Raw genomic sequence first — 14,931 nt, forward strand, 5'->3', positions numbered from 1 at the left:
TTGTCTCCTTCAATGAAATGATTTTATATCATCATGTGTCGGTCAAGGTCCTAAATTTTCACAGCTATCTGAACTATCCATACTTATACTAAAGGACGAAAACCCTATGTTTATATGCAGGAGTCTTTTTCTTCCACCCTAAACATAAGTTCTCAAAATAAAGGATTCTAGATTGAATTTTCCCCTCAAATGGTCTATCCTGGAAATCTTCTCTTTCCTAAGCACAACGCTGGGTATTTACAGCTGCTACAGCTCATCAGTCTCACCCCGGTAAATTATCCTGAGAGATGACAATATTGAGTCTCAGAGGTTTTGAAGATATTAACATTCTAGTATGATGCTTTTTTTTTTTTTTTTTTTTTTTTTTTTACTGGAAGGAAACTGATGTAATTTGACCTTAAAATATGAAAATGTGATCTTCCATTCAGACCAAACAGAGGATCTGTATCTCATGGACCACATTTCCTGTAAATGTCCTATGTGTGTTCTAAAAGAGTATTTTTCATGGTCCCTAAGTGAAACTCAAATTGTGTGGGCTCAGAAACGTTGTTTTTCTTTCCAGAATATCCTAGAGGCTTAAAAAATATTTACAAGTTTGAACCTCAATATGAATGTAATTTACCATCTGGGTGGCAGTTATTCTGACTAAAGAATAAATGTTTTTATTTTCTTTACATACAGATATATTATTCACATAAATAATGACAATTATGCTAGTATGTTTATGATATCAAAAAATGTAGAATATTAGACAAAAATACAATTGTATAATTAAACCCACGTATAGCTCTGTGGGAGACCCTGGCAGGCTGGAGTCACTGTCCACGGGCTTTGTCCAGGCTTAACACGGGCAATTTCTAAATAGGAAACCAGGTGAAGCCGGGGAAACCAAAATTTATTGGTTTTTCTTAATTTAAGACATAAGTGATCAGGACATCATCTGCAGTCGCCAAGGACAATGCTGCCCAAGGCCCCTTTTTAGGCCTTTTGAGATAGCCCTCCTGGCACTCTTATTGAGCTGAGAAAAGATCCAAATTAATCTGGAGAATGAGGCGTGTTTCTAATGTCAGGTCATTAGAAATGGGAGGGAAAGGAGATCTACACCGTTCCTTTGCTGCAGGTTCAGGACTCCTGACAACGTCCACTTTGTGTTCAGAGAGGCAGAAAATAAAGAATGTAAAGAAATCTTAGTGAGCATTGTCTTTTCGAGCTCAGTTAACCTTATGATTGAGTCCAGGGGATGAATGTATTTATGTGAGTGTGTAACAGTGTATGTGTTGTGAATGTGTGTGTGATATACATGTGGTATATATGTGTGTATGCCAAAGTGTGTATGTGATGCTAGTTTGTGGCATGTTTGTGTGTATATATATATATGAGTGTATGTAGAACATGTGTGTGTCGAGTATGATGTGTGTGATACATGTGCGAATGTGTATGTGTGGTATATGGGTCTGCGATGTGTGTATGTGTGGGTATGTGTGTGTGTGTGATGTGTGTGGTATATGTAGTCATGTGGGGGGGTGTGCGGTGTATGGGTGCTTATGTGCAGTGAATACATGTAAGTTTTGTGTGTGATATGTAAGTGTGTAGAGGGTTACTTGTAAACATGTTTTTACTGAAAGTACCTCCAGTTTTTAGCCCCCAACCCCTAATCCATGCTCCTCTTGGCTCAGGGTTATCTTTCTAAAGCACAAAGCTGAATCATCCCTGCTAAAAGAGAGAGAGAGAGAGAGAGAGAAGGAAAAGAAAAGAAAAAAAAAAAGTAGCTCCCCAAGGTCTAGGGATGGCAATCGAGGGCCCTTTCTCAGCCTGGCTGCAAGCTACTTTTCCAGCCTTCAGTGTCGGCACCATCCCACCCTCTGCATCTCATATGCAGTGTCTAGGGAGGCAGGCAAGCACTGGCTTCAGGGGAACTTAGGAGCACCGGCTGGGAGCCAGACTGCCTGAGTCCTATTTGCCATTTACAAGCTGCTTGACTTTGGGCAAGTTATTTGATCTCTCTGAGCCTTAGTTTCCTCCCTTATACAGTTGGAATGATGATAGTACACCTTCTTATTGGAATGAAGATGCCTTTGTGAGGATGAGAAAGTTAATATGCAGAAAGCACTTAGAATGGTGCTGGGCACCAAGTGAATGCCATGAAAGATTTAGCCATTATTTACATCCCCCCAGGACTCATGCATTGGCCTCCTTGTTCCTCCGGAATGCCTTTCCCCTCCATACACATATTAAAATCCTTCCTGGCCCAGCTCAAATATCATCATCAAAGCCAACTGCAACAGTTGAACTAAGGAAGTATCACAGGTTAGTGGTTTAGTGCTTGGGCAGGAATCAGGGAGTTCTGGGGCCAAATCCATTCTTTATTCTACACGAACAACTCCTTTTTAAAGTGTAGTCTTTTCATTAGTGAACCGGATGTACTACCAGGCCTTCCCTCTTGGGTATTGCCTGTGTTAAATGAGCTAATGTATGAAAAGCATGTAACCATCCTCTTCATTTTGCATTTCCCTGGCATTTATTTTTCTTCTGGACACACAGACACACAATTACCCACCTTGTGTTATACTTGCTTTGCACATGTCTAGGTTATATCAATTATTTTTTTCCCCTCCATTGCCTAGTCCAGTGCTATGTTCACAATATGCCAGCAGAAAACATTTGTAGAAGAAACAAATAATGAGAATGAAAGCAGAATCAGAAAGTGAATCTTGAACTTGTAGGGTCAGCCTAAAAGCCATTACTGTAAGAATATATAACAATATTGATAAACATTCAAAGAGCTGCCTTTAAAAGTTTCATAGCTCAGAGATACCCTGAAATCTTTGGAAGGCAAAAAAGACTTTTAAGAACCTACTTTAATTTGTTTTCATCCCCCATTTCTTTTGTTGTCATGTGGTGAGGAAGGCTGATTCTCAGGGTCATTGCAAATTGATTTTGTGCTGTGCACTTAAAAGAACTGAAGTAGGTTCTTAGAGTTTTGTTCAGTATTATTGCTCCTAAGGATTCTCATTCTGATCATTGATTTAATTTTTTTTCTTTTGGTAATAGCTTTTTGAACTACAACAAAAAATTATTTTAGCAAAAATATTAGCCCTGTGGATAATTGCTATGGGGTTTTTTGGTGTTGTAAATGTATGTGTAGATATGTCATAATTCATATGATTCTCAAAAATCAAATTTGTTGAGTAAAACAAATGTGATATGTTTCTGGTAGTTATGTTTTAAAATGCCTTTAAAGGTCTTTGTATAATTTGTTACAGAAATTTTTACAATCTGTAGTAGTAGTCAAAATGTGGAAGCTAAGAGGGAATGTGTATAAGATATTATATTTTATCATTTGTATACCTTAAAAAGAGTCTTCTAAAACTCTTATTTTCTTCTTAATTTTTCTCATTATACTTGAAAAGGGTTTTCAGTTTGCCTGTTAACAGTTTATAGCAAAATCCAACAATTGCCTTTGTAAATATCAGAACTGGTGCATAAAATCCAGAGGGACCCAATCTTTAGCAGGCCGAGTTGGTCACTGGGAGATTGATTTTATGAATTGGTATTCAAAGTATTTCTTGCCCTGATAAAATGTAGCTTCTTCCTCCACCTGAATAGGGTTCTATAATCCACCATTTTCTCAGATTCTTCAGCTGTTTTTTCAGATAATATTCTGTTGGGAGCCTGTGTCCAGCCATCCTATGAAACAGTAATAAATGGACTGTTTGCCCTTTGCTGTGGTTTTAGTCAGCACCTTGGAGAGTAGAGGTTAAACCTTAAAAAAGGAAGTGATGGAAAATAAAAAGGGAAATTTCACAAGGTGATAAAAAAATCATTCCAATTATAAGTGGGGGATGTATACAAATGGTCCATTGATGAAATGACTTTCCTTACTGTGTGAAAATTAAAGAATCCCTGGACCCAAACCCCTTTAATACCCACAAACAAGACTTCTGCCACGGCGGGAAGTCAATTATCTCCATAGCAACCAAAACAAATAGTGAATATTGCCTTAGCAGACAAGATGGATAAAAGGTGCATCTAAAATTAATTTATGTCTTGGGATCAGACACTTGAGATGAGAGAACTGGTCCATAAAGTACCCAAGAGGAGCTATTAAAAGAGAAACAAAATAAGTCCCTTGTTGGGTTCCCAAGGGAGCTGTGGTTGGAGCATATAAATCCTTTTTGCTCTGCCTTTAAGGGGAAAAGTTGTCAATATGTCCCCATTTACATGGCAACTTTGATGATGGCCCCCTGTAAATCTCAGGCCTGCCAAAGAATGTTTATTAAGAAGTGCCTTCAAGAGTGATCTCTTAATCCATCCTCATGTACAGTTGGGGATTTTTTTTATTATTATTATATACCTCAATTCTGAGATGCACAGATGCCCCCAAAGATTAAAGTTCAGAAAATTTTGAGCCTATAAAAATCTTATTAGAAAAACAGGAAGAGAAAATAAAAGAAAACACCATCAACTGACACACAGAATCCTCAGAAGCAACCATGGAGCTGTAAATTTTTCATTAAGTGAAAAAATTAAAAACACTAATTAAACCACTGTTTGGAAAATAACTCCAAATATTAAAAGGAAATTTTCAGGAGAGAAAAAGTGTATCTGCTCTTCTGTGCCTGGAGATGTGGCTTTTGAAGTCAGGGAGACTGAGGAGCCCTTTTTTTACCCTAAGTAGGAAGATGGTGGGACAGGAAGGCTGGGCAGGATGCAGGTCCAAACCATTCCCTGTTAGGGCAGAAATCTTCTCCCCAGGCTGGAATCACATTTAAGGTGTAAGCTGGTTTAGGCTTCCTCTTTCCAGTAGATCCATCCCATCCCCTTCTTCTAAAATCACACTTCCTTCCTTTACATGCAACATTTAGTCGATCCCACAGGAGCCCTGTCTTTCTTGGATCTCTTGCCAATTTCCCTTCCTTTCTCTTCCCCCTTATAATCACCTGGCTGGAAGATTATCACAGCTCCCTAATTCACCTGGTCACCTTCTTGCTCTCCTCACTTCTATCTTTGCTTTTGCACTCGGATTCACTTTTCCAGAAGATGAGTTTATTTTTCACTCCTTTACTAACGACACAAAGACAAAACAGAAAAACAAAACAAAACAAAACACAGTGACTTCCTGTTGCCTGGAGCATAAAACCCAAATTCCTCTGTGTGACATTTATGGTTCTCCACGAGCTGACCTTAAAACCTGTACACTAACATATCTCTCCACCAATTGCTTCCACAAATCCATCATTCTAGTCATTATCACTTACCACAAATGCCTTATACTTTCCCACGTGTCCTTACTCCTGCAATTCTTGTTACTTACTGGAATAGCCTCCCCTATGGGCTTTTATTTCTTTCTTCCCAACACAAAGAGCACCTCTTATACATCTCTTAAAAGCCACCTCATATTTTACATTTCTGAACACTTCCTAACCTCCCAGCCCTCATGATCTCATTTTCCTCTGGATCCAGTGGTACTTAACATCTGTGGTAGGCAGAATAACCTCAAATCTCTGGAATCTGTGACATGCTACCTTACAGAGCAATAAGGACTTGGTGGGTGTAATTAAAGTTGCAGACCTTAAAACAGGGAGGTTATATAGATGATCTCAATCTAATCACATGACCCCTTAAAAGCAGGGATGGCTGCAGTCAGAGAGATATAATAGAAGGGAAACATAGATTCTAAGTGTGAGAAGGACTTGAGATGCTGCTGCTGACTTTGGAAATGAAGAGGCCCACATGCAAGAATTGGAGAATGCTCTCCCAAGAAGTTAGGAGCTATGGGTGGTCCGGAGTTGACAGCCAACAACAGACTGAGAGCTCAGCCCTTCAGCTTTAAGGAGGTGGATTCTGCCAACACCCTTGATATACTAGGAAGAAGATTCTTCCCAGAACTTCTCAATAAAATCCAGCCTTGATTTCAGCTTTGTGAACCCTGGGGCAGAGGAACCAGCCAAGCCAACCCCAGCTTCTGACCAACAGTACTGTGAAAGAATAAATTTGTGCTGTTTTAAGCCACTGGGTTTGTGGCAATGTGCTATGACAGCAATAGAAAATCAGTACAACATCCTTACTGTGCATTTCAAAAAGGGTAATGTTCAAGAGATTGGGATTTAGAATTTGACTACTGGGCCAGAAATCTGTTTGGGTTTTTTTTTTTTTTCAATGTTTATCTATTTTTGAGAGAGACAGAGAGAAAGTGCAGGCAGGGGAGGGGCAGAGAGAGGCAGACAGAGGATCCTAAGTAGGCCCCGTGCTGACAGCAGAGAGCCCAACGCAGGGCTTGAACTCACAAACTGCAAGATCATGACCTGAGCCAAAGTCGGATGCTTAACTGACTGAGCCACCCAGGTGCCCCTCTGAATTCTGCTTCAGTATCCACAAACTGCATGATCTTAGGCAAGTTACTGACTCTTTTAGATACTAACATACTAACATTCAACAGTGCTATGTTGACAGGACAAATAGTCCTGTGGTTATTTGTATTAATGATGACTTTCTGCAAGTAGATTCTAAGTTCCTGAGATATGGGCAAGCAATGGGTTCAAAATAATCACAAACTCTTCACAGTTCTTCCCATGAGGTGATGAAGCTGCTTTTTCTCTATCACTTGCATCTGGGCTGGTCTTTGACACTTGTTGTCCAAAAGAATATGATGGAATTGATGCTGTGAGAGTCTCAAGAGGACTTGCAGGTTTTGTTTCCCTGCGACACTTCTGCCATCGTGTGAAGAAGCCTGGGGTGAAAGTCAGACTGGAGAGAGGGCTGGCCATCTCTGTCACAGTAGACGTCCCCACTTAAGCTCCTAACCTTCAGAGCATCTGGCACCAGCCCAGCCCCAGCTTACTGCAGCCACAGAGTCCAGCCCAAGGAATGCCCAGTCTGCCCACAAGATCCCGAAATACAATAAATTGTTGTCTTAATCTGCTCAATTTCACTTTTGTTTTGTTTTATTTGGGCAACAATATATAGCCGATTCTGGAGATTGTCTTAAACATCTTTTCATTTTCCCCAGTAGCCTCCTCAGAACTTAGTTCAGGGCCTTATTTGTTATAAATATTCAAGTGTTTGTTAATGTAATTATTACCTGCTCTTTCCTTGATTTTTTTTTTCTTATTCAATTTGTTTATTAATTAAAATTTGGTTGTAAAGAAACCTAAACACGTATTTGCAGGCGAGTTTCACCATTTGGGTAAAAACAGACTTATCCTTAAACTGTGTAGGCAGGATAAGGCCAGTAAGAAAGGTGTCAGTGACTATAATAACTGAATAAATGTGTGAGTAACATATCTTTGACTAATGCTGATTCTGTGCAAGTCATATAACGTCTATGGGCCTCGGTTAACTCATCTGTAAGTTGGGAGGCTTGTATCAGAAGCTCTGCAGTCTTTTCTGAAGTCCACATTCCACCATGAAACCCTCTGTTTACAGATCTGGCATAGACAGCTGGCATAGACAGGGGCAGAAGTGCTGAGTTCGTTCCAAGTTTAAAGCAGTTGTCAGAGAGGGGAGACTAGCCTTTGTGGTATAAGTGAAGACCCAGTGGTCACTGGCTTAAGCGATTCTGCTTCATGATCTAGTTTGTCATTTGTTGGGAAGGAAATTAATTGGTGATCTTTGTCTAGCTTCCTCTGTCCATATCATAAAATACATCACAATCGGCAGATGACTGGCAGCCTCATCAGGGAGAAGAGAACATAGAATCATTTTAAGAATGAATGGGCCTCTTATACCTTGCCTCACGGCACTTTCTTTCACACCCGTGTTGCAATAAACACATGTTGCAGCAATGCTAGAAGATGCTAACACTTGTTCTATGTTTGGTCATAGGGGAAAGAAGTAGATAATTTTTTTTAATCTAAACTAATCTAAATAATGTCTTATGCCTCTAGGGAGATAGTTTATGAATACTCATTATTTTTTGTTATACAATTACCTTGCTCTCCTAGGAAGTGCATGTGGCTGATCACAACAGAATGAAAATGATCCGTCCCTCTGGACAAAGTAAGTGCCCACTAATGCAGAGGTATTCTATCCACTCCCATACACAGCCACCACCTCTGTCCTCCTGCTGTTTACTCTAGACTCTCTACCTGTGGCTGGCTTCTCTGGTCTCTACCCCATAGCCATGAACGTGAATTTTCATTCTTCCTCTTCATCATTCCCACCCCCTCTTCTAATTTTTTTTTTTTTTACATTTATTTATTTTGTAACTAGAGAGACTGAGAACAAGTAGGGGAGGGGCAGAGAGAGAATGAAACACAGAATCTGAATCAGGCTCCAGGCTCTGAACTGTCAGCACAGAGCCCGACGTGGGGCTCAAACTCACAAACTGTGAGACCATGACCAGAGCTGAAGTGGGATACTCAAGCAACTGAGCCACCCAAGCGTCCCTCCCACCCTGTCTTCTGATTCTACCCTAGTGATGCACAGTCTGAGAGCAACTGACCTTCCATCTCCGAGTTGAGTCCAGGCTTCCAGAACATATACCTTATACATGAACTGGGAAGTAAACATAAAACATCTTTTAAAGTTCATGTAGCAACAGAGAAAAGTAAACTAAATCTCTTAAAAGTTCTCCATATGTCTAGCATCCCTCATGCAAACAGAATATACCTCTACAAACCAAGGAGATGGAAACAATTTTTTGTCATTCAAGGAACCCATCAATTCCCAGTATCTTTCATCATGAATAGTTACAGTCATGTGACACACACTTGCACTTTGTATATGACTTCAGTGTACTTCCCATAGCATTCTTACAAGTAATGACCAAATATTTTTAGACTTTAAAAATACATCAGTGTGCTAAAATAAATGGACACCAGACCATTGTCAAAAGTTAACATAGATTTAAAATTATAATAATTTTAGAAAAATTTTGATGAACTTCTTCCAAACCAGTAAAAATTGGGGTAGAGTGAGGAGCTTGCCACGGTCACTGAACTTTAAAGGTACAAATGCTATAGACAAAAATACACTACAAAACTCTTGCAAGTACTGGTGCTTCTAGCAATAATGGATTATAGGGACCTTAATTGCCCTCCCTCCTTAAACAACTAGATTACTGGATAAGATATATGAAACAATGAGAGTCAAGCATTCGACCACACCCAGAACATGAGAGTGACTCCTGAGAGAAGGAAAACAAATGAGGTGTTTTCTATAATTGTCCCAGTTTACTGGCTGGAAAGAGTTTTCAGGCTAAGAGCAGGGAGGGAGAACAAAAACAGGGCGTGTAAGTCCCACTGACTTCAGGATACACAGCTCAGAATTTAGGAAGGATTAGGGCCAGGACAGGGTGAGGAAAGTTAAGCATTTGCCTTAAGCACAAAATTTAGAGCAATGCCCCAAAACTGAGTAATCAAGATAAATGAGATAAATAATACTTTAATCCATTATTTTAAACATCTGCATTAATATTAAAAATTACAGTGGACAGGGGCGCCTGGGTGGCGCAGTCGGTTAAGCGTCCGACTTCAGCCAGGTCACGATCTCGCGGTCCCTGAGTTCGAGCCCCGCGTCGGGCTCTGGGCTGATGGCTCGGAGCCTGGAGCCTGTTTCCGATTCTGTGTCTCCCTCTCTCTCTGCCCCTCCCCTGTTCATGCTCTGTCTCTCTCTGTCCCAAAAATAAATAAAAACGTTGAAAAAAAAATTAAAAAAAAAATTACAGTGGACAAAATATCAAACTTTTAAATAAAGACAGAATCTGACTCTGAACTTGCATGCTTTGGCTTTGCTTGCCTCGCCCTAATCCCAGCCCTGGCAGAGATTTTTAATTTTGATGAAGTCCAATTTATCAATTTTCTTTTTATCGTTAGTGCTTTTTGTGTGCTGTTTAAGAAATCTCTGCCAATCAAGTTTACAAAGATTTTCTTTTATATGTTCTTCTAAGATATTGTTTTCACTTTTAAATTTAGGTATGATTGCTATCAAATAAATTTGTGTTTATGGTGTGAGACAGGGGTCAAGATTCAGATTTTTCATAATGATACCTAGTGGTCAAGGACTCATGAGAAAGCCCATCTCAGCCCTGTGGAGCCCTCTGTCTGTGCAGCATCCACCTCTGGGGTCTCGGCCCTGTGGATTTCAATAGCTTCGGCTGCCCCAACCCTATCTCTGTCTTTCCAGCTCAGATGAACTGCTGTGAGCTGCTTGGACTCCAGCTCACTGCACTGTAGTCAAAAAATGTGTTCCCAATCGGACAGCGGAGTAATCATAAGACATGCATAGTGTGTTCTTTTTCTCAGGGATCCCAGCTGCACACTGCTGTGGTCCAATGCCTGAACGCAGTTGTCTCATATGTTTGTCCCAGTGTTATGCTTGTTTATGATGGGAGTGCTACCTTTGCTACCAGTTACTCCAGCATTGTCAGAAATCACCTTTGCACAATATTAATGAAAAAGCTCTTGTATATTTATTTGACATAATATTTTTAATCATACTGATCATGCATCGTACATGATCATATATCACTCATTTGCATACATAACCAACAAAATGTAAGTGACATTGGATAAAGTATTCCTAAAATTTCAAGTTCTTTTGAATTACTTTAATTCAGGTTGTTAGTAGTTGTATTTTTCCATGCAATAGTGTTCTTTATGCCATGGAGATCACTGGTGATGCAGCATTCCTCAAAAGACTGATCTATTGATTGTGATTCTCTTCCAAGTTGCTGTCACTTTTGAATTTTGATGTTGGTACTTTTAAAGAGTGTAAATATGCAGGCAGTGTCACTGTGTTATGACTGCCACCTGGTCCCCTGTAATTATTAGATGTCACCGACAGTACGAAGGCATCCAGATTTCAAAGATATTAAAATGAAAAAAAAGTGCATATTAGAATCAGTGTTGTCCACCATTTGATGTTTAAACTATATGCATCTTAATAGTGAGAAAAGTAGAAGCCAGCTATTAAAAACTTAAAAATAATTGTCTTATATCATTGGGAGTATATTTAGCATAACTCTAGAATTGATCACCAGTCTTTACTGTTGCAACAAACACTTACTCCACTGCTAATTTTCATTAGTGCAGCCAAATAGAGACTAAAAGTGAATTTTGAATGTTAATGGGGAAAAAATAATATGTAGAAGAAAAAAAAAAAATCTACATACGGGAATCTGTCTCCTGACAAGAAGTCAGGAAAAACGAGTTCTAAACTTGTATATTAATAGCTAACGTGTGTTGCAACTGTTCAGTGAGCTTTCAGTAAAAGCTTCCTTAACAACCTGCATTTAAACGACTACTTGGCTTTCTGCATTCTGTCTGTAAAGCACACTGCCACACTGATGGCACATCAACAGTTCCAGGGTACCCCGTCTCCAGGAAGCTGATCACCATTGCTCCCTCAAGTTGAGGTGTACGCTATCAAGAGTCAGTGGTGTATGGAACCACATCTGACTCTAACAGTTGCACCTGTTAATGCACTTGCATATTTTCATTAAATACAACACAATTCAATGAAATAAGAATCTCAATTGATGAAAGGTTATTTTTTTTTTTTTAAACGAAGTTGAATGCACTGGAAGGAATCAATCAATATGATGTGTTTTGTTTTTGTTTTTTAAATTTTTTTTTCAACGTTTATTTATTTTTGGGACAGAGAGAGACAGAGCATGAACGGGGGAGGGGCAGAGAGAGAGGGAGACACAGAATCGGAAACAGGCTCCAGGCTCTGAGCCATCAGCCCAGAGCCCGACGCGGGGCTCGAACTCCCGGACCGCGAGATCGTGACCCGGCTGAAGTCGGATGCTTAACAGACTGCGCCACCCAGGCGCCCCAATATGATGTGTTTTTAAAAAGGCTGTTGAGTTAGGTATAGGTGAGATGACCAATACAAATTTGGAAACTGTAAAAATCTAGAAGAACCCTGTGCTTGATTGACTCATAAATATCTTTAAAATTTTTGCTCTCCTTTAAAGGAATGAAAGCTTTATGGATGACTAGAAACCCAATCAGAGGGTCCATACTCAAAGAAAATACCTTGTCCTACATGGAAGATGAGTAAATGAATACACATACACATATAGTATATATAATATATAATAATAAAATATACAACATATTAAAATATAAAAAATGTATTATATTTACAAATATATTCATAAAATATGATTTTTATTAATATAATATATATTAGGTTTGCATTCATATATTAGATTAAATATATACATACACATACAAATATGAGGTTAAATACATAATTTAGTGTTTATATTTATAGTGAATCACTGCTTACACTGACATTTTGATACACTTTCTTTATTGCATTGAATAAGAGGGCTTCTACCCTATTATCATGTTAGTTTTACGGATGAAGAGATTGAAACCAAAACCAAGAACGTGATTTAGTCACATGACCACCAAGTGATGAAGCTAGGATGCCCACCAAGCAGTACAATTCCCGAGCCCTTCACCCTCAATCTTAACAGCCTCCCACAGACTTGCTACGTATACTTAGAAAATAAGTCAGCTTCTCCAAATTTGATTTTTTTCACCTGTAAAATAAGGGAGTTTTATCAGATATCTCAGGTCCCTTCTATGATATAATTCTAAAAAATTAATTTCTATGACATAATTCTCTGCCACCTAAGTATGGCTCTGATGCTTATGTTCTTCATGAGTATTTTGACCAGCTAGGCCCCTATAAAGTGCAGGTGAGGAAAAACACCTTCAGTCTTTATTTGAGTTATCACTACCCCATACTGATAACAGCATGGCTAAATTGAAACAATCATACTAAGAGATTGTGAGCTTTTCTTTGATGCTTTTTCACTTATTCCAAGTTTCAAGATCTCTTTTTAATAGCTCAAAAGTCAGGACAGTGATGGGGTAAATGAACTGGAGTCTTACCAATGATGAGTTTGAAATATGAATCTCTGAGGTAGAAAAAATGACTCCCACCCAGGATGGCCAGTATTAATCTTTGGCCTCTCCTTAGGATTTTTCTCATCCTAAAGCTTGCTTTAAAATTTCCCTTGTCAGATGTCCTATTCAAGTTTTTGGTACTTAAATTCAAATATCCTTTTTGAGTAATGGTCACACGCTGTTCCTTTTGTGGCCTTATTAATCTTTCCTGGCTTTGAATAATGAATGTCCTTTGGTAGATGTCTAAGACCACAGTCTGGTAGCACAGCACTTGTTACTGAACCTTCCAAAAATTTCCCTGTGTTGGTCAATATGTGTTAGGTACTCCCATTCACTTTAATCATAACTAAAAAATTCACCATTATTTGTTTAACTTCTGAAAAGATTTAACATTGTCAGTCACTACTGGGCAGCACATGAAGATGAGAATTGTACATAGAACTGAATGTTTGGAATCCTAAGTGTCCTTATAAGTAAAATTGAACTAAACATGTATATAAAATAAATGCTGTTGATTAGTATAGAATATCATTAAAAATGTACATAACACTACATAATAAAACAGATATCACCAGGAAAGTACAATTTTGCAGTGTAGAAAAAATTCTATTTTCAAATAATTTATCATTTGATTTAGGTCAGAGAATTTTCTAATTAATTCCCAATCAATTTTTGGCAAAGTGTGTTGCTTCTACTTCCAGAAGATAAAATGCATAGCAAGAATAAGCTACTTCTGAATTTTTTTTCATGTTCTTGTATTCTATTACCTTAGCCCTGCATTTATCTCTAGGTGTTCATGTACAATGATCTAAATGAAATTTTTGAGATGAATATTAGTTTCTCACAACATACCAACATCTGTTCCCAGTCGAGGTAATAGGGTTATGGTCAACGGGATACAAACAACTCATGGAAACATTCATGTTGAGAAAGAGCCTTCTGGGAAAATTGAAAGATAGATTGTTGTTTCCTAGGTGAGTGCCTTCCATTCGAGGCTGGGGAAGAAATGCTACTGGAAGGCAACACAGATTAGGGCTGATAGGAAGATAAATCTCAGGCACAATCTCAGATCAGCCACCCACAGAGCTTTTTTTATTTTTAGAATGGATTGTTCAGATATGGTGTTCCTTACGTGGAAAAATGCAGTAAGTGAAATGACAGAGGGAAAAGGGTGACTATTCTCAGATAAGCCTGAAAAATTTATTAACCATTGTTTATCTTAAACATTTCACTAGGGGAGTGTAAGTGTAACATAGACTTAATATCAGGATGGGGACTGAGTCAACTAAACAAGCATATATCAGAATTTTTATGTTTAAACAAATTTTTTAGGGTTTTTTCTTTTTTTTTTAAGAAGACTTTGTTTTGATCCATGGGGAAGTCATAGGTTTGAGGAACAAAGAGAACCATATTGGATAAGTTACTAGCAAAGGGAACTGAAATAATGATATACCATCTTACCTTTTTACGTTTATTAAGTTTGCTTAATTCTATTTTCAGGTGCTTTTGTGTCCAATGGCATATTGCTTATCATTTTCAACGTAAAACCCAAGTAAGGGTGAGGCAGTGTATTCCCGGACGGTCTGGTCTCAGACACATTGTTTTCTTCTGTCCTGAGATAAACACCATCGGAATGTTTGCTGCATCACTTTTCCCCAAACTCCTCACTTTCTGACAGAGATCACAAACTATGCCAGAGGATATCGTAAGTCCTGCTTTCCCTCCTTATCCGTGGGGGATACGTTCGAAGACCTCCAGCCTGAAACCGCCGATAGTACTCAGTCCTATATGTACTATGTTTTTTCCTATACATACCTCTGATAATGTTTAATTTACAAATTAGGCACGTAAGAGATTAACAATAACTAATAAGGAAACAGAACAATCATAAAAATTACTGTAATAAAAGCCATGTGAATATGGCCTCTCCATCAAAATAAATCTTACTGTACTGTACTCACCCTTCTTGTGATGATGTGAAATGATAAAAATGCCTACGTGATGAGATGAAGCGAGGGGAATGACATAGGCACTGTGACCGACATACCCTTACACTACTATTGAC

General features: G+C 38.6%; 1 long non-coding RNA gene across 1 annotated transcript; it reads right to left on the reverse strand.

The window, feature by feature from the left end:
- Window positions 1–10,406: 10,406 nt before the first annotated feature.
- LOC121037969 (uncharacterized) lies at window positions 10,407–14,931 on the reverse strand. Its single transcript, XR_005794089.1, has 2 exons — window positions 14,828–14,931; window positions 10,407–10,759 (listed from the first exon to the last, which is right to left on the reverse strand). It is a non-coding gene; the product is annotated as an uncharacterized LOC121037969 (long non-coding RNA).

The sequence above is a fragment of the Herpailurus yagouaroundi genome, unplaced genomic scaffold (genome assembly GCF_014898765.1).
Source record: "Herpailurus yagouaroundi ecotype Mexico unplaced genomic scaffold, PumYag 164, whole genome shotgun sequence".
In the NCBI taxonomy this organism is placed as follows: domain Eukaryota; kingdom Metazoa; phylum Chordata; class Mammalia; order Carnivora; family Felidae; genus Herpailurus; species Herpailurus yagouaroundi.